Genomic DNA, 19,715 nt, shown 5'->3' on the forward strand with positions numbered 1-19,715 from the left:
CGCCATCAGGCCTCGCACCGACGCCTCGGCTCCACTCAAACACCTGGCCGGTACCGGCCACTCCCAGGTGGGGCCCAACGGGCTGCTGGTTGCCCGTTTTCCCTGGACCGCGCGGCTGAGGATGATCCCGGCGCCGTCGCCAACTTCTTCTCTTTAGCGCCCGCGGAGACGCGATGGATCCCGAGCAGACGACGACGCCGCCAACGTCCCGCCTCCCCACTGCACGAGCCAATCAGCCCGCGAAACTGCCCATCAATCCAACCCGACTTCAGCGTCCAATCAGATAGCAGCCCCTCCGAATCATCCCATTGGCTGGCGCAACTGAAGCAACCAATCAGTGACCGAGCGAACACACAGGTGCACCCAATCAGCTTCGCAAGACAGAAAACAGGCAGTCGAAGGAGCAGGAGCCCCTTCAGCCCATCCATTTACAACTACCCCAACAACAATCAAAACCTTAGATTTCATAAGATCACTTTGTCCTGGCTCCAGGATTCCTCTGATCTGAAGAAATACAAGGGAGACTATTTATTCTCAATCTTTCCTTCAAATTAATTACTGCTTCCAATTTAATGTCTGTTACTTTTTTCAAAGTATCTGCATCTCAGTTCGATGCATCTGATCCCTCTACGAATGTGTATGACAGTAAACTCATCACATGTCCATGGATCCCAATTTTAAATGAACCTTCAACAGGGTAGAGAATTCCAAGGATATTACATTTTCATTAAAGACATTTCTTAAAGTCCAAGCAGCTGATCAGTTATTGGGAAATTGTGACACTTGGTGTTCAGCTCCTTTGCATTATCCTCTCTCGATCCGTGCTGCTGTGTCCCCTCATAATGTTGTAAGGCCATCTTCTTTTTTTCCAATGAGAAAGAGATCCATATTCAAACGTTCCTCCTATCACCCGGTTAAAACATCCCAGAAACAAATCTGATAATTTTTGTGCACTTCTCATTCTTCAGATAAGGAAACTGGACACATGACTCCCGATGTAAGATGAGCAAGACCATTCGATGTGAAATTGGAGTGTGCGCGCTACTGTGAAGGGTGGAAAGAAGGACACACACTCAAGAAATCAAAGTTAAAGACTCCTTTATTACACTGGCAGCTCTACTTCTATTCTCTCCCTGCTGCTGTCGACTGGAATTATGTCATATCAGCGCCGGCCTCCAATTAGTCAGTATTCCTGTCCTTGTTGATTACTGTTGTGCGGGTTGTCCCCTGGGTCGAAAGTTGTTGGTCCCTGTTGACTCTGCGTGGTCATCAGGTTCGTCAGTCATCTTGTGCACAGGGGGGATCCCAGTTAGCATGATCCCCCACCTCCCCAGAACCAGTGATTGGAGCGCTGTTCGCTGCTTTTGATCGCCTATATCTGCGTCATGGGGGCTGAGTGGAGACCAATTTGCTGGCTTGAGGTGGTCGATGGTTAAAGTCTCTTGCTTCGCAACAATATCCAGCACACTTACCGTGAAGTGTGGAATGAACGATACACACCCAAGAAGTCGAAGTCGAAGACTGGTTTGTTGAACTGGCAGCTCTGCTTATATACTCTCCCACTGCTGAGGACAGGTCTTTTGAGACGGCAGAGCCAGCCTCGGATTGGTGGGTGTTCCTGCCATTGCTCATTGCTTCCCGCCGTGCAGGATGTCACCTGGGACGAAGGTTGTTGGTTCTCGTGGGATCTGCTCAGTCACTGCGTTCGTCAGCCATCTTGTGTACTGGTTTGCATCCCGGTTAGTGAGCCGCAACAACCATATATTGTGGAAGAATATGGAGCCCATATTTACAAAGGGTGGGTGTGAATATTTAAATGAAACTCTGACATTCCCTTTCTCCTTAAGGCCTCAGTTTATGAAAAGGAACATTAAAGTAATCGGCGCTCCTGTTTGGGGGGTCCCTTGTCCTCATTTTTCTTCTTTTTTCTTTTGGCACGGGGATAGAGGGGGGATGGGGTGGTTTATGGGGGGGGGGGGTTTTCTTTATTCTTTCTTTTAACATGTATTTATATTTGATTTGTATTATTATTAATTGTGTGAATTCTTTGTGGATTTATAAATATTTTTTTTAAATGATCAGAGGTCATTCCACTGGACCTAAAGAGGCCTAGAGCAACACTGGGGACACCCTCCTGCCCCCCACCCCCCCACCACCCCAAATATCAATGTGATCCACTACGATCATTGACAAAATCATCGAGGACCCCTTCACCCGGCCAACAGCATCATCCAGCTATTCCTGTTGGGAAAGAGATCCAGGAATTTTAGAGCTGGTACCAAGAGGCCCAGGAACAGCTGCTTCCTCCAAACAGGGAGAACGTGGAACAATTGATGAGCTGCTCATACAAATACTCCTCCACTCTGCTATATATTCAACAATAGTGAGTTATTTTTCTGGACATGCTCCACATGTATTATTTGTCTGTTGTGTGAGGGCTTGGTTGTGTGTTTACATATGTTTACCCCAAGAACTCTGTTTTATCAGGTCGTACTTGTGCTATCCAAGGGTAATAAATTTGAGGTTGTACTTTGGAGTGGGTGCAGAAGAGATTTCCTGGATCGGAGAAAGTATCTCATGAAGTAAAGTTGACTGAGTAGGGCTTTTCTCATCCCACTACCACCACCCACCCCCCACCACTCAGCGAAATTGACTTTATTCACAAATTATTTCCAAAGAGGAAGACCATTCCAAGTCTTTTCTCCCCCTCCTGTTGTATCCAGATATTCCCTTCACTGAACATTGCTGCATACGTCTCTGTTTACCTTCATTGCCACCACTTTGATACCGTGTGGTTACAGCTCCCCTCTGCTGTTGGAGGAGTTCCCCTTGGTCTCAGCCTCTCAATGCCCGGTAATGAGAGGGTTATGATCCATCCCCATAGTGCCTTCGTTTTGGCTGTGCCAAGCCTCCATCCATCCCTCAGCATGTACTCCTGCAGCCTGGAATGTGCCAGTCGGCAGTGTTCCCTCCCCAACATCTCCGCTTGCTGAAAGACTGACAGGTTTAACGTAGAACACGAGAGCACAGTACAAGCATTTCGGCCCTCGATGTTGTGCCGACCGATGTATTCCAACCAAAATAAAAATAACTAACCCCTTCCTCCCTCATAACCCTCCATTCTTCTTTCATCCATGTGACTCAGAGACTCTTAAATGCCCTGAAAGTTTCAGCCTTCACCACCACCCCAGTTCTTGGGCTCATCCTATGTCCCTGACCTGGTAGGCATACACTGTATCCCCTCCCCTTGTCACCCTCCTGCTGCCCCCACCCCGAGCCAGAGGTGAAGGTGGTTTCTCAGCCGAGGAGCATATCTGGGAGATGAACCTCAACTGCATCGAATTCAGGTTCCCGCAGATCAAAGCAGGTCCGTGGGCCAAGATGAGTGACCCGATGGTGAACCGGAGATCCAGGGGTGGTCTCCGTCCTCTGGGTCCATCCTCAATACTGTCCCCTGTCACCCACCAGGCCCATCCCCAAATCCCCCATCTCCCACCAGGCCCATCCCCAAACCCCTCCCCTGCTGAGATCGTCCCCAAAACCCTGTTCACCCCCGATCCTGTCAATAAAGTCCCTATCCCCCACCAGTCCCGTCCCCAAAGCCTCTGTCCCCCACTGGGCCTGTCCCCAATGCTCCGCCCATTGCTTGGACTGTCCCCAGAGCTCCTGTCTCCCACCAAGGCCTTAAACAAGCCACTGTCCCTCAACATGCCCAGCCTGTCCCCGCACCCCCACCCCAATTGATCTGCAACCAAAGGCCCATCGCCATCAGGTCTGTCCTCCCACCAGACTGGTTCCCTCACTGGGACCCTCTCCAATCGATCACCCATCACAACTACCCCACCCCAGTTCTTGAACCTCCCCCTTCCCCACCCACAGGCCTTGGAATCAGAGTTGCTCCTGGGACACCCAGACAGTGGAGATGTGGGGAGGGCAGTGATCCATCTCCTTCCTGGTGGCAGAATTCCATACCTTCACCAAATTGGGGAATCCCCTGACCCTTGGCACTGGGTCAATTGACCCATCTGAGCCAGGCCTCTCTCTCCCCCCACCCTGGAGAATGTGGCCCAATTCAGTTGGCTGCTACAGTACACACTGCCCTTCAACTCTTGTCCCAGGACTCCTGCTCCCACTTGTCCTTCAATGAGCTGTGTGACTACAGCCAGGAGCTTCCCCCTCCTCATTACCCTTGGCCCTGTGGGTGAGTGGGTGGGACATGACGAGGGGGTTGTAGGTCATGGAATTGGGGTAAGAAAGTTTGGGTGAAACCTGGGAAAGGGAGCGGTGATCAGCCGGCTGTGATCATCCGGTAAAGATTGTGTCAGGCATTGAAGACGGAGTCAATGCAGTCCCCTGCCGGGTCCATTCCCCACCGGGTCCATCTCCAAAATTCTCCACCAGGTCGATCCTCAATATTATCCCTCGCCGGGACCATCCCCAATCACGTCTGCACTGGGTCCAACCCCAATACCGTCCCCCGCCGGATCTGTCCCAAATACCGTTCCCTGCCGGGTCTATCCCCAATCCTGTCCCCGCTGGGTCCATCCAAAATCCCGTCACCCGACAAGTCCATCCCCAATCCATTCCCCCGCTGCATCCATCCCTAATCTCTTCCCCCACTGGGTCCAACCCCAATACCGTCCACCGCCGGATCAGTCCCCAATACCATCCCCCATTGGATCCGTTACCAATCGCATCACCACCGGGTCCAAACAAAATCCAATCTCCCTCTGAGTCCGTCCACAATACCATTCCCAACTCGGTCTGTCACTAATTCTTTTGTCCAACAGGTCCTCCCACAAACCCTATTCCCCACTTTTCCCTCCCCAAAGCCCCTGACCCCCGCCAGGTCCATTCCCAAAGCCATTGTCCTTCACTGGCTGGTCCCCAAAGCCCCCGCCTCCCCACAAGACTCATCCTGAAGCCCCAGCCCTCCCCTGGGCCTGTCCCAAAGGCCCATTCCCCATCATGTCTGTCTTCCCACTGAACCGATACTCTCACTTGGCCCATCTCAAATCGATCACGCATCAGAACTGCCTCACCCCAGTTCCTGCACCTCCCCTTCCCCCACCGACAGGCCTTAGAACCTGTGCTACTCCTAGGACCCCAAGACGGTGGAGATATGGAGAGGGCAGAGGTCCAATCTCCTTGCCAGTGGCAGCATCCCAGTCCTTCACCGAGCTGGGGAGTTCCCTAAACCTTTGCACTGGGACATCTGTCCCATCTGAGCGAGTCCTCTCTCTCTCCCCACACCCTGGAGACTGTGCCCCTGTACAGCTGGCTGCCACAGTACACACTGCTCTCCACCTCTTGCCTCAGGACTCCTGCTCTCACTTGTCCTTCGACAAGCTATGTGACTACAGCCTGGACCTGCCCCCACCTCGTTACACTTGGTCCTATGGGTAAATGGGTGGAACATGACAAGGGAGTTGTAGGTGGTGGAATTGGGGTGAAAAAGTTTGGGTGAGAGCCAGGAAAGAGAGTGATGATCATCCGGCCAATGAGAGGCATTGGGGACAGAGTCACTGGGGAGGGGTCAGAGCCTCAGGGAAACAAGGGCCCTGGATTTGGTAGCAATCACAGCTCATGGAAAGTAGGAGGAAGAATCCTGGGAATCATTGAGTGTGGCAAGGTTAGCGTCGCGGTTAGAACAACGCTGTTAAGGGGGCAGCAAGCCGGGTTCAAATTTGACACTGTCTCTGGGGAGTTCTACATTCTTCCTGTGTCTGCGTGCATTTCCACCAGTTGCTCCTGGTCCTTCCACCATTTAAAATGTACCGGGGGTTGTAGGTCATTGGTGTAATTGAGTGGTTGTGGCTCATAGGCTGAAAAGGCCTGTTTCCGGGCTGCATGTGTCAATCTAAAATCACCATCTAAAATGATAGTCCAGCCTGTCATGAATTTTTTAAATATTCAATTCAAAAGACTGGTCCAAATAGACAACTCCGAAACAGTCCTTTCAGCCCATCTTTTCTGATGGCCAAGCTGCTTGCAAACAGTCCATATCCCTCTCAACCTTTTCATTCCACGGACCCATTCAACTCGCATTGCTTTGTCAATCTCACGGCCTGTGGGAAGAAATTATTTCCCTGCCTGTCAGCCTGATTTTGTTCCTCCATATCTCCTTCCTGATGGTAGTGGGTCAAAGATGCTGTGTGCTGGATGTCTGCGGGTCTAATTACAGGCCCCATCCCTGGACAGTCAGAGGCCCCTTGTCTCAAAGTCCCATCCATGTGGCCTCTCACTCAGCAATCCCTCGTCGGAACACAACTACCCCCTCCTTACCTACCTCTACCAGCCCTTAGTATCCTCATGACAGTTCCAGGCACCTGTTATGTCGACCCTTGATGACCTGCGCCAGCTCTAATTTGGACCCTGCCTCACCTAAACCATTGGAATAACCAGCGCCTTCTACCCTCGAGAGCCCGAGGGAATCCGTACCCTCAGCAGTGTCCTGCTGGTGCACAATCGAATGCCCTCCATCCCCTTCCACGGGTTCCCTGCTGTTATCAGGCTCCTGTATGGACCCCACCCTGGCAAAACTAAGAAGAAACCTGTAAAGGAACTTTATCTTTTTTTGGTATAACTGTAATTATTGCATTGGAACAAGACTTGGGTAATCGAAAAGTGTCATAAATTTGTTGTAAAACATCCTTATATATAGGAAATATATCAGCATAAAAAGTTTTATAAAACTCTATAGAAAACCCATCTTCACCAGGTGCCTTTCCATTTGGCATATCTCTTATCGCCGTTTCTATTTCCTTTTCTGTAAAGGATTTATCTAACTCCTGTCTATCTTCTTGATTCAATTGTGGCAATTTAATATTTTTCAAAAAAGAATCTATAGCATCCTCAGTTACATCTTTACATTCTGAAGTACATAATTTTTAATAAAAATTACAAAATTCCTCATTAATTTCCTTTTGACTAAAATTAATACCCGATTTCTTTCTAATTACTGGTATAATTCTACATAATTGTTCCTTTTTTAACTGCCATGACAGAACTTTATAAGAATTCTCACCCCTTTCATAAAATTTATGTTTAGTTCGGTTCATTAAACATTCAAACCGAAAAGTTTGTAATTCATTATATTTAAATTTTAAATTAGTTAACTGATTCTTTTGCGTTTCAGTAGCATTTTTTTTGAAATTCTTTTTCAGTAACAGTTATCTTTTTCTCTAAATCTTCAATCTCTTTAATTCTCTCTTTCTTTACTTTAGAAGCATAACTAATAATTTGACCTCGTAAAAAAGCTTTCATTGCATCCTATAAAACAAATTGACTAGAAACGGAATTATTATTATTACTAATAAAAACCTCAATTTGTTGTTTTAAATAACTAATAAATTCCGTTTTTTGCAGTAACATAGTATTGAATCTCCATCTTGGAGCTCTCTGAACATCCTGTGAACTCTGATATTCTAATAATAATAATGAATGGTCCGAAACCAGTCTTGCCTTATAATCCACAGATGTAACCCTATCCTGCAAATGTGCTGAAATTAAAAAATAATCAATTCTAGAAATCATTCTGTTTTCACAAGAGAGGATACAGATAACCTCCCAAGGATGTTGGGAAACATAGAGACTAATGCAAGGGAGGAACTGAAAGAAATCAGTATCTCTAAGGACATGATCTTGGGGAAATTGATGGGATTGAAGGCAGATAAATCCCAAGGGCCGGAAAATCTACATCCTAGGGTACTTAAGGAAGTGGCCATTCAGATAGCAGATGCTTTAAGAATTATTTTCCAGAACTCAATAGACTCAGGATCAGTACCCATGGATTGGAGGGTAGCTAATGTTACCCCACTATTTAAAAAGGGAGGTAGAGAAAAGGCAGGGAATTATAGGCCGTAGAGCCTTACTTCAGTAGTGAGCAAAATTATGGAATCCATTATTAAGGAGGTAATAGCGGAGCATATGACTAGCAGAGAAGGGATCGGACAGAGTCAACATGGATTTACAAAAGGTAAATCGTGTTTGACAAATCTATTGGAATTCTTTGAGATGGTGACAGGTAAAATAGATGGGGGAGAGCCAGTGGATGTGGTGTACCTGGACTTCCAAAAGGCCTTCAATAAGGTCCCGCATAAACGACTGGCTTCCAAAATCAAGGCTCATGGGATTGGGGGCAAAGTATTGATGTGGATTGAGAACTGGCTGGCAGGTAGAAGACAGAGAGTTGGGATAAATGGCTTGTTTTCTGAGTGGCAGGCGGTGACCAGTGGGGTGCCACAGGGATCTGTACTGGGACCCCAGCTGTTCACAATTTACATTAATGATCTGGATGAGGGGATTGGTTTTAATATCTCCAAATTTGCAGATGACACTAAGCTAGGAGGGGTTGTGTGCACGGAAGAGGGGGTCAGGAAGCTCCAGTGTGATTTGGATAAATTGAGGGACTGGGCAGATACATGGCAAATGCATTATAATGTGGATAAATGTGAGGTTATCCACTTTGGTAATACAAACCGGAGGACAGATTACTATTTGAATGGCAATAGATTAAGAGATGGGGAAGTGCAGAGAGACCTAGGGGTACTTGTACACCAGTCTCTGAAGGCGAGCATGCAGGTACAGCAGGCGGTTAAAAAGGCAAATGGTATGTGGCCTTCATATAAAGAGGGTTTGAGTACAGGAACAAGGATACCTTACTGCAGCTGTACAGGGCCTTGGTGATACCCCACCTGGAGTAATGTGTGCAGTTTTGGTCACCTTATCTAAGGAAGGATGTTCTTGCAATGGAGGGAGTGCAGAGGCGATTCACCAGGCTGATTCCTGGAATGGCAGGAAAGACTTATGAGGAAAGATTGAGCAAATTGAGATTGTACTTGCTGGAGTTTAGAAGATTGAGAGGGGATCTCATAGAGACATATAAAATTCTGGCAGGACCGGACAGAATGGATGCAGATGGGATGTTTCCAAGGATGGGAAAATCCAGAACCCGGGGCCATGGTTTGAGGATAATAGGCAAACCATTTAGGACCGAGATGAGGAGGAATTTCTTTACCCAGATGGTGGTGAATCTGTAGAATTCATTGCCACAGAGGGCAGTAGAGGCAGGTTCATTAAATATATTTAAGAGGGAATTAGATATATTTCTTCAGTATAAGGGTATTAAAGGTTACGGAGAGAAAGCGGGGACGGGGTACAGAACTTTAAGATCAGCCATGATCTCGTTGAATGGCGGAGCAGGCTCGAAGGGTCGAATGACCTACTCCTGCTCCTATCTTCTATGTTTCTATGTTTCTATCCCCATTATACCTACACCTCACTGTGATCCTGTATATACATCACTGTTAAACCTTTTAACTGCTCTGAACCCAGTGTCACAGTTTCTGTCCCAGTCTACCGTACATCACCATTAAACGTTCTCCACACTGTGAACACAGTGTCACTGAATATGCAACAGTGTGACGTGAATCATCGTTAAACTTCTTCCCCACTGTGAACCTGTTGTCACAGTATCTGCCACAGTTTATTGTACATCACTCTTAAACCTTCTCACTACTGTGAACTCGGTGTCACAGTACCTGCCTCTGTCTACTGTATATCACTGTTAAACTTTCTCCCCACTGTGTAACTGGTGTCACAGTATCTGGCTCAGTCTACCGTACATCACCGTTGATCTATCTCTCAACTGTTAATCCAGTGACACTGTATTTGCCATATTATATCGTACATCACCATTAAACCTTTTCCCCATTGTTGACTTGATGCCACTGCATCTGCTGTTGTTTATTGTACATCACTGTTAACCTTTCTCATTGCTGTGAACCCAGTGTTACAGTATCTGCCACAGTATATCGTACATCACTGATGAACCTTGTTCCTTCAATATTTCCGAATAAAAATAAGGTCAGATTCTGCGGAAAAATATCTCCTATAACTTGTTCCATTAATATTGTAATTCTCCCCAAAAAGATCTTGCATTAGGACAAAGATAAGTTGAATGCAAGAAAGTTGCAACATCTTCACCACACCTAAAACATTGATCTGATAATTCTGATTTTATTCTATTCAATTTCACTGGTGAAAGAAGTAACTGTGGAAAAAAAACTAGTTGTGAATTCCTTCCTCACTGCTGCAGTGTGGAACTCTGGTCAATAGTTCCAGACTGCTGAGTTGAAGTGAATTAATGCAACTCCCCTGGATCATGTGATCTCTATTGGAAATCAGCTTCCTGAGGAGCTTTTCAAATCCAATAGCCTGAATCACCTGACTCGAGGTGCAGCTTTCAGATAAAATCCTTGCTGACATCTGCTGACATGACTGATGTAAAAACAATTATACTGAACTAATTTATGTCTTGCATTGAGATCCTTATACGGATGTCCCCATATTTGCCAATCAATTAAATTATTCAGATCCATTTCCCACCTTTGTCTCAACTTATGAACTCCTCATTTAAAAGTTCCTACTTGTAATAAAGATGACATCATCAAATATTTTTTTTTAACAATTCCTCTTATAAAGAATTTCTATTATCCTTCAAATATGCTCTAAGTTGGAAATAGCAAAAAAACTTGCGATGAGTATACGATATTTATTTCTCAGTTGCTCAAATGACATTAATTGACCGCTTTCATAACAATCTTCAACATTTATAATTCCCTTACGAAACCCGCTATCCAGAAATTGATGATCCTTTGAAAAAGAAATGAGGATTTTGAATCAAAGCAATTCTGGGTGATGTACATCCACTTACACCAATTACATCATTTATTTTATTCCATATATTAATCAAATGTTTCAACAATTGTGTATCTTTATCACCAACCATTAATTTTGATTCCCAGTTGTACATAAATTCTTCTGCTTTTCCCTCTCCTATTTTATTTGATTCTATTTTAACCCTTTCAAATAAAGAAGCAAGAAATCTCATTTGAGCTGCTCCATAACAATTTTTAAAATGAGGAAGCTGCAGTCCTCTCAATGCAGAATTTCCATTGGGTTATTTGTAACATGGGATTCAATCGGAAATGGGTTCATGTGACATAAAACCACGATGCAGACTGTTTTCTAAGAATGGAATGCAAGAGGAGGGTTGTCTAGGTCTCCAGCAGGATATAGATCACAAGATATAGGAGCAGAAGTAGGCCCGTTGAGTCTGTTCCACCATTCTTCCACTCAGCCCCACTGCCCAGCTCTCTCCCCGTTACCCTTAATTCTTTGACATATCAAATACCTGTTAATCTCTGCCTTAAATACATCCAATGACCTCACATGGGTTTCACGACCCATTGACAAAATCAATTTTTCCACATTTATTTTAAATTGACACCCTTTTATCCAGAAATTATGCTCTCCTGTCCTAGAATCCCCTACCAATGGAAACATCTTTGCCATATGTACTCTGTCCAGGCCTTCCAGCATTTTAAATGCCTCTGAGGTCCCCCTTATCCTTCTGTACTCCAACTAGTACAGTCAAAGACATGTACGGTTACATGATATTATGTCTTGTTGATATTTACCACTCGGGAAGGTTCTTGTTGGTTTTCAGATAGAGGTTTGTTGTTCAGGGAAGAATTAATGTTTTTGTGATTCAACGTACCAGCATCTGAAGTCTGTTATCTCTTCAGAAAAGCTTGATAGCTTTAGCATGGAGCAGAGCTGAGCCACGACTTTGCAGGTATTTAAGGGAGTGTGTGGGCAGGGTTTGTTCTGGACCAACAATCTCACCAAATGACTCTGCTTGAAATCAAGATTCAAACCATTTTGAGGAATACAACAGGAATTGTTCAACAAGAGCCTGGTGTTCCCTGAGGAGTTTTCTTTCAATAGTGGAAATGATTTTTTTTTAAAAGCCTGTTAATATTCCTGATACAGATCTTTGTATTTAACTTTCAGGTTGCTATCTGTTGTTAACTTGGAGGCCTTTAATGGGGTGACTGGGTGGAATTTTTGCTTTAACCAAGCAGTTCTCTTGCAATTTTCCAGCTGTTCGATGCAATTCAGTTGCTTGCAAGTTTAGCAAGTGGGATTTTGATGTGAAATTGCAACACCCAGCGTCATTGTTGTGTTTGAAAATGCCAATGTGAAAATTTTAACTTTGGTCTCCTTGGTTTGCTTAAGTTTACAGAGGAGACGTTGGGTCAAGCTGAGAAGACAGAGTTGGATGCCCATTTGGCGAATCGGGTGGGCAAAGCATTAAACACAAAACGAGGGGCTGAAAAAATAATGAAGCAGACTAGATTGAACCAAACCCAGGTAAAGAATTTCATTTTGTGCAGTCTACTTAAGAGACCAAACGATTTGGGCTTTTAGTGGTGACCTATTTAAATGAACAAAATCTGATTAGAATTGAAGTTTATGGAATGTTTGGAAGTTAATGTTTATAATTACGATAAATGAACAAATCAATGAGCCTGGTATAACAGTATCTGCCTCTCTCTACTGTACATCACCGTTAAACCTTCTCCCCAATATGAACCTGATGTCAAAGTATCTGACACTGTTAATCGTACATCAATGTTAAACCTTCTCACGAATGTGAATCCTGTCTCAAAGTTTCTGCCTCAGTCTATCGTACATCACTGTTAAACTTTCTCCCCCCTGTGAACCTGGTGTAATAGAATCTGCCTCAGTCTACCGTCCATCACCGTTAAACCTTCTCCCCACTGTGAACCTGGTGTCACGGTATATATCTGAATTTACAGTATATCACCGTTAAACCTTCTCCCCCCTGTGAACCTGGTGTAATAGAATCTGCCTCAGTCTACAGTCCATCACCGTTAAACCTTCTCCCCACTGTGAACCTGGTGTCACGGTATATATCTCAATTTACAGTATATCACCATTAAACATTCTCCCCGTAAACCTGGTGTCACAGTATCTGCCTCAGTCTACCGTACATCACCGTTAAACCTTCTCACTATTGTGAACTTGGTGTCACAGTATTGATCTCAGTCTATCGTATATCACTGATAAACCTCTTCCCCACTGTGCACCCGGTGTCACGGTATCCATCTCAATTTACCGTACATCACTGTTAAACATTCTCCCCAATGTGAACATGATGTCACAGTATCTGACACAGTTTTAAGTCAATCACTGTTAAACCTTCTTACTCCTGTGGAATCCATCTCACATTTTCTGCCTCAGTCTACCGTTCATAAACATTAAACCTTTTCCTCCTGTGAACCTGGTGTTAAAGTATCTCCCTCAGTTTAATGTACATGACCATTAAGCCTTCTTACTGCCCTGAACTCAGTGTCACAGTATATGCCAAAGTCTACTGTACTTTACCGTTAAAACATCTCCCCACTCTGAACCTGGTGTCGCAGTATCTCACACAGTTTATCGTACATGACTGTTGAACCTTGTTAATGTTGTGAACCCATTGTCTCATTATCTCTTATCAGTCTACCATACATCATCGTTAAACCTTTACACATCTGTGAATGGGTGTCACTGTATCTGACACAGTTTATCGTAGATTACTGTTAAACCTTTTCACTGCTGTGAACCCAGCGTCACAGTAACTGTCTCAGTCTACCGTACATCATCGTTGAACTTTATCCCCACTATGCACCTGGTGTCACATTATCTACTTCAACATACCGTAGATCACCGTTAAACCTTCTCCCCATGTGAACCTGGTATCACAGTATCTGACACAGTTTATCGGACATTACTTTTCAACTTTCTCACTTCTGTGAACCCAGAGTCACAGTAACTGTCTCAGTCTACCATACATCATTGTTGATCATTCTCCAGCTGTGAACCTGGTGGCAGAGTATCTGCCTCAGTCTCCCGTATATCACCATTAAACCTTCTCCCCAATGTGAACCTGGTGTCACTGTATCTGCCTCAGTCTACCATACATCACCGTTAAACATTATCCCCATTGTGCACCTGGTATCACTTTATCTACCTCAACATACCGTACATCACCATTAAACCTTATTCTCATGTGAACCTGGTGTCACAGTATCTGACACAGTTCATAGTATATCACTGTAAAACCTTCTCACAATTGTGAATCCTACTATAAAACAATGCACCCCTTCTAAGTCTCGCTGTATTCAAATCCCACCTATTTTAAAAATTCCAAAAAAAAGAGAAAAATCAATCCCAAAACAAGTTACTCAAAAGTAGTAGCCCCCTAAAAATCTGGGTATGGTAAAGTCCACAAGTGGCAGGTGACTAAAGGACTCAGTGTCACCCACCCCCAGTCAGACTTTCACAAAGTCCTGAAACAAAAACATTCAACCCAGTGATTCCAGTCCCACTGATTGTTCAGGATCTTCAATATCGAGAAGACTTTGCGTCAATTCAACTTTTTTCCCATTCTTTCCATATTTTCCAATCTTTCCATTTTCATTCCCATTGACCCTTCTCTTCGGTGACAATGGTGACGATCACCCATTTCCTCGAACATCTGACAATGAATTAGCAAATATTAAAGGATCATGGTCATCATCAAAAAACAGAGATTGAAAATTCCCATAAAAATCTTTCAATACTGCCGCATAACGAAAAGCAAATTTTTATCCCTTTCGCCACAATTCGTCTGAGGCTGAATTAAATTCTCAATCTCTTCTGATAATTTCTTGACTCAGATCTGCATTAAAAAAACCCTATTATTTTGAACCATTATTGGAGCCTGATTTTGCCGTGTTTTCTGCACCACCAATCGGAGGATCATCTCTCTGTCTTGATATTTAAAACAGCGAATCTAAACTGCTCGTGGTAATTGGCCTGGAAACGGTTTCTTCCTTAACTCTCTGTTCACTCGATCTAATTCCAGTCCATCTGGAACAAATTAGCTGCCCTACACTTCTGGGATCCATTTCTTCAAAACCTTCACTGGATCCGAACCTTCCATATCTTCTGGAAAACCTACTATCTTAACATTATTTCTACGACTTTGGTTTTCTAATGAGTCAAACTTCTTCAATAATTCCTTCTTCTGAATCCCCCAATCTACAAAAGGATCTTCCACTATTTCCATTTTTTCTCTATTACGCTCCACTTGACTCTTGCATTCAAGAAAGCCTCCTCAATCTTTTTAAAATGATTTTGCACAGTATCCACTGATCGTGTCCATCTCGTAACATCACTCTTAACTACATTAATATCTTGCTTCATAAAAGTTATTTCTTCACACACAGTGTTCATTTTAGTTTTCATTTCTGAAAATCCTTGAGTCATCTGATGAGTCATTTGCATTGATATATTTGACATATCTTCCATGAGCTGAGCAATCCCTTCCAGAATTGGAAACACAGAATCCAGTCCAGGATCCATCACCTCCATTTGAGGCTGACCTTCTTTTGCCACAGTCCCCAGTTCTTCAAATTCTAATGAAGTTGAGCATCTTCTTCCTCCATAGCAATAGGTCCTCTTCTGGAGCTGCTGCAGGTCTGGACACCTGGCACAGTGTGCCGACCTCGTCAGTTCACCGTCGCTCAGGCTCCCCCACATCCCACACCTTCTCCAAAGGTTTGTGGACCCTCGACACACTGTGCATGCCCGGTAGGGCCACCGACTGCACAGGTGCGTCTTCTGATGTTACACTGTACCTCTCCTGACCACCAGGCAATGCTGCAGGCTCACGTGCCTGTCCTCATTCAGCTGGCTCGCCCTCACGCCTGTGTTCACGAGTGCACAAGTCGAAACCGCTGAACTCATCGCTAAGCTGGCGCCGACGAAATACTTAGCCGGGCAGGAGTCGTCTGAGGCTTGGGGACTCCAGTCGACAACTCCGTTGCTTCAACTTGAATTCGGCCTCAATTCTTCAACTCTTTTGTAAGGTAATTTCTTCTGGAACTGAGTTTTCGATTTTTTCACATTTGTAGCTATTTTGATCCTCCACAATTCCAAAGCCTATAAACAGTATTTTTAATCACTTTTACAACTTTTAAAATCGAGCATTTAATAGTCTAACTGGGGATGGGTGGAACCACAAGTCTACCCTCTGCGCCATCTTGTCACAGTATCTGACACAGTTTATAGTAAATCACTGTTAAACCTTCACATTACTGTGAATGCTGTCTCTTAGCTTATGCCTCAATCTAGCGTTCATCAACGTTAAACCTTCTCCCCCTGTTAACTTGGTGTTAAAGTATCAGCCTAAGTTTACCACACATCACCATTAAACCTTCTCCCCATTGTGAGTCCAGTTTTACTGTATCTGCCACAGTTTATCGTACATCACTATTATACCTTCTCACTACTGTGAACTCGGTGTTACAGAGCCTGCCAGTCTCCCGTACATCACCAGTAAACCTTCTCCTCAATGTGAGCCTGGTGTTACTGTATCTGCCACTGTTTAGTGTACATCATTTTTAAACCTTCTCACCACTGTAAACCTGGAGTCACAGAATCTGCCTTATTCTACCATACATCTCTGTTTAACCTTCTCAGGACTGTGGACACAGTGTCATAGTATCTGCCAAAGTCAACTGTACATCACCGTTAAACATTCTCCCCACGTTGACCCATTTTTCACTGTTTTTGCCACCATTTATCGTACATCACAGTTCAGCCTTCTCCCCGCTGTAAACTTGGAATCACAGTATATTCCACAGTTTATTGTACATCACTGTTAAACCTTCTCACTACTGAAAACTTGGTGTCACAGTATCTACCAAAGTCTACTGTATATCACCGTTAAATATTCTCCCAACTGTGAACCTGGTGTAACAGTGTCTGATACAGTTTATCGTACATTACTGTTGAACCCGCCAGATAAGCTCCAGATAGCGAAAGAGGAGTTCTCGCATCTGCAGGAACTGGGGATCATTCGTCGCTCCGACAGTCCTTGGGCCTCGCTGCTCCACCTTTTCCCAAAAGCCTCCGATGGCTGGCGACCCTGCATAGATTATCGACGGCTTAATGACACGACAGTACCTGACCGTTACCCCATCCCTCACATTCAGGACTTTATGGCCAATCTGCATGGTGTGAGAGTATTCTCCAAGGTCGATCTGGTGTGCGTGTATCATCAAATCCCATTGCACCCCGAGGACATCCCCAAAACGGCCATCATCACCCCCTTTGGCTTGTTCGAATTTTTATGCATGCCTTTCAGGCTCAAGAACACCGCCCAGACCTTCCAGCACCTCATGAATACGGTGCGCAGGGATTTGAATTTCGTGTTCATTTATCTGGATGACATTCTTGTCGCCAGCAGAGACTGGGCACAACACAAGTCTCACCTGCACACCTTCTTCTCCCGACTGGCCGAATTCAGCCTAATGATCAGCCTGGCCAAATACCAGTTTTGTGCAGAAGAAAATTTGGATGGGATGAAACTAATCCAGAATCCATTACACAAGATTGGAAAAATTAGATTGAGCGTCTTCAAATACTTGGAAGTTTTGACGTCAACAGACTTTGGAGTGGCCACATTTGCTCAGTTACACCATTTTTCTGATGTAAGTGAAGATGGTTTTGATCCTGTCAGTTACTGAGTCCTGTGAAATAACCAGGTGCGAGTAGATGGTGGATTTGTAAAGGGAAAAGCCAGAGTGGCTCCATTAAAGTCAGTCACAAGACCTTGAATGGAATTGACTGTTGCTACTGTGGTGAGCAAAATGGACGCTATGTTAAGAAGAGAATTACAGATGGAGTTAGCAGATCCTGTGTTTTGGACTGATAGAACATCAGTGCTTAAATATATTAATAATGAAATCATGAGGTTTCATCTCTTTGTGACTAACAGAGAGAATGAAAACCTGGACAACAACAAATGGCAGATTTACCACAGGACAGAGTTTCACCTGATGAATTCCCATTTACATCCGTGGACATTGATTATTTTGGTCCTTTGCAAGTAAAGTGAGGACGAAGTGTTGAAAAACGATATGGAGTTATTTTCACTTGTTTGACTATGAGAGCAATTCATATTGAAGCAGCGTCATTGCTTGATACAGACTCTTTTATTAATGTTCTTTGGTGTTTTATTCCTAGACGTGGTCAAGTAAAAGAATTATGTTCTGATAATGGATCTAAATTGAAAGGAGCTGAACGAGAATTATGAAAAGTTATTCAAAATTGGAATCAACATCAAATTCCTGATGCATTAATTCAGAAAGAAGTTAATTGGATATTTAATCCACCCATAGTTATGGGTGTGGTACGGGTAAGGGTTAGTTGGTTGTGGAGAACGTTAACAAAGGTCTGTACTGGGCAATACTGGGCAGCAATGCTTAATGTTGTAATGGATGCGGAAGCTCTGGGAAGGGGTAAGGGAGGGACTGGCCAGGAAGTCTGCAGATGCTGGGTCCGAGGGCAATGCACAAACATGCTGGGGAAACTCATGAATAGTTTTGTGAGGAGCAGATCCTGCATCACGAGTCAAATTGAGTATTTCGAGAAGGTGTCAAAGGAAATAGATGAAGGTCAAGGTCTGTATGTGCTGCACGTGGATTTTAGTAAGGTGCTTGACAAGGTCGTCACAGTGGCCTCATTTAGAACGTCAGGAGGCATGGGATCCATGGAGCCTTGGCTGTGTGGATTCAGAATTGGCTTGTCTGCAGTAAACAGAGGGTAGTAGTAGATGGAACAATGACTAGTGGCGCTCCAAAGGGATCTGCTCTGGGACCCCTGCTCTTTGTGATTTTTATGAATGATGATGGGAGTGGAAGGGTGGGTACGTCAGGGGATGACACAGAGGTAGAGATGTTGTAGACAGTGTAGAAGGTTGTCATAGGTCATCCAGTTTGCAGAGAAGTGACAGATAGAGTTGAATCCTGTAAATACAGATGTACTTAAACAAGCAACTGGTACAGGTTTATTTCCATAGTCATTTTCAAGGGCATGAATAAAAGTTATTCCAAAGAAGGTTGGAGACCCATTAAACTTAGCTTCAAATAGACCAATATCTTTATTGAATGCGGATTACAAGAACGTGAGGGCAGAGCACTTGGTTAATGGCAGGATTATGAACAGTGTGCAGGACTGAGATATATTTAGATCCTGCGCCATAAATCGCTCAAGGTTGCTGTGCAAATTGAGAGGGAGTTTAAGATGGTGTATTGTGTGCTGGCCTTCAGGAGTCAGGGAATTGAGTTCAAGAACTGAGATGTAATGTTGCAGATGTATAAAATTCTAGTCAGACCACACTTGGAATATTTGTGCATTCCTGGGGCGAGAATACCAGAGGACGTCTAAATAAGGTGAGATGAGGGAACTTTAGACAAGATGTGAGGGGGATATTTTATTCACACAGAATGTAGTGGGTGGCTGGAATACATTGCCAGGGGTGGTACTGGAGGCTCATCCAAAAAAGGCACAAAAAAGATTTTAATATAGGGACAGGAATAAAAGAAAAACAGAAGGTACTGGTGAGAGGGAGGGAAGAGTAATATTGTTGTGGGGTAGGTTCAGATGGGTCAGCTGAAGGGACTCAACTGATCCATCCATGATTTGTCCAGCATCTTGCTGCCATGTCATGGTGAACCAGGGTGTTGCCTGATGGAGACACGGTACTCTGAGCTCTGCAGATATAGATTGTGGTTTTCTCCATAACACACTTCCTTAGGTGAAGCAGAGGAAGAGAAAGGCCCTAGTGTGCAGGGGTAGGGAGGGGGGTGATGGGGGAAGAGTTGGGGCCCTCCAAAGTCATCGTGATCAGGCCTCGGAGACGGCATCTCTATCACTCGTATTTCTCTTCCCAGGAGAAGGAGCGATCTCAGAGACAAGACACGAGTCCAGAAGAACATTACATCCCAGCTGAACAGAGGACGGACAACATC

At 44.4% G+C, this 19,715-nt stretch overlaps 1 long non-coding RNA gene across 1 annotated transcript; it reads left to right on the top strand.

Annotated features, from left to right (window-relative positions):
• The first annotated feature begins 246 nt into the window (after positions 1-246).
• On the top strand, positions 247-12,185 carry LOC138745365 (uncharacterized). Its single transcript, XR_011346218.1, has 3 exons — positions 247-1,798; positions 2,083-2,383; positions 12,085-12,185. It is a non-coding gene; the product is annotated as an uncharacterized lncRNA (long non-coding RNA).
• The last annotated feature ends 7,530 nt before the right edge of the window (positions 12,186-19,715 follow it).

This window comes from Narcine bancroftii, chromosome 11, assembly GCF_036971445.1.
Source record: "Narcine bancroftii isolate sNarBan1 chromosome 11, sNarBan1.hap1, whole genome shotgun sequence".
In the NCBI taxonomy this organism is placed as follows: Eukaryota; Metazoa; Chordata; class Chondrichthyes; order Torpediniformes; family Narcinidae; genus Narcine; species Narcine bancroftii.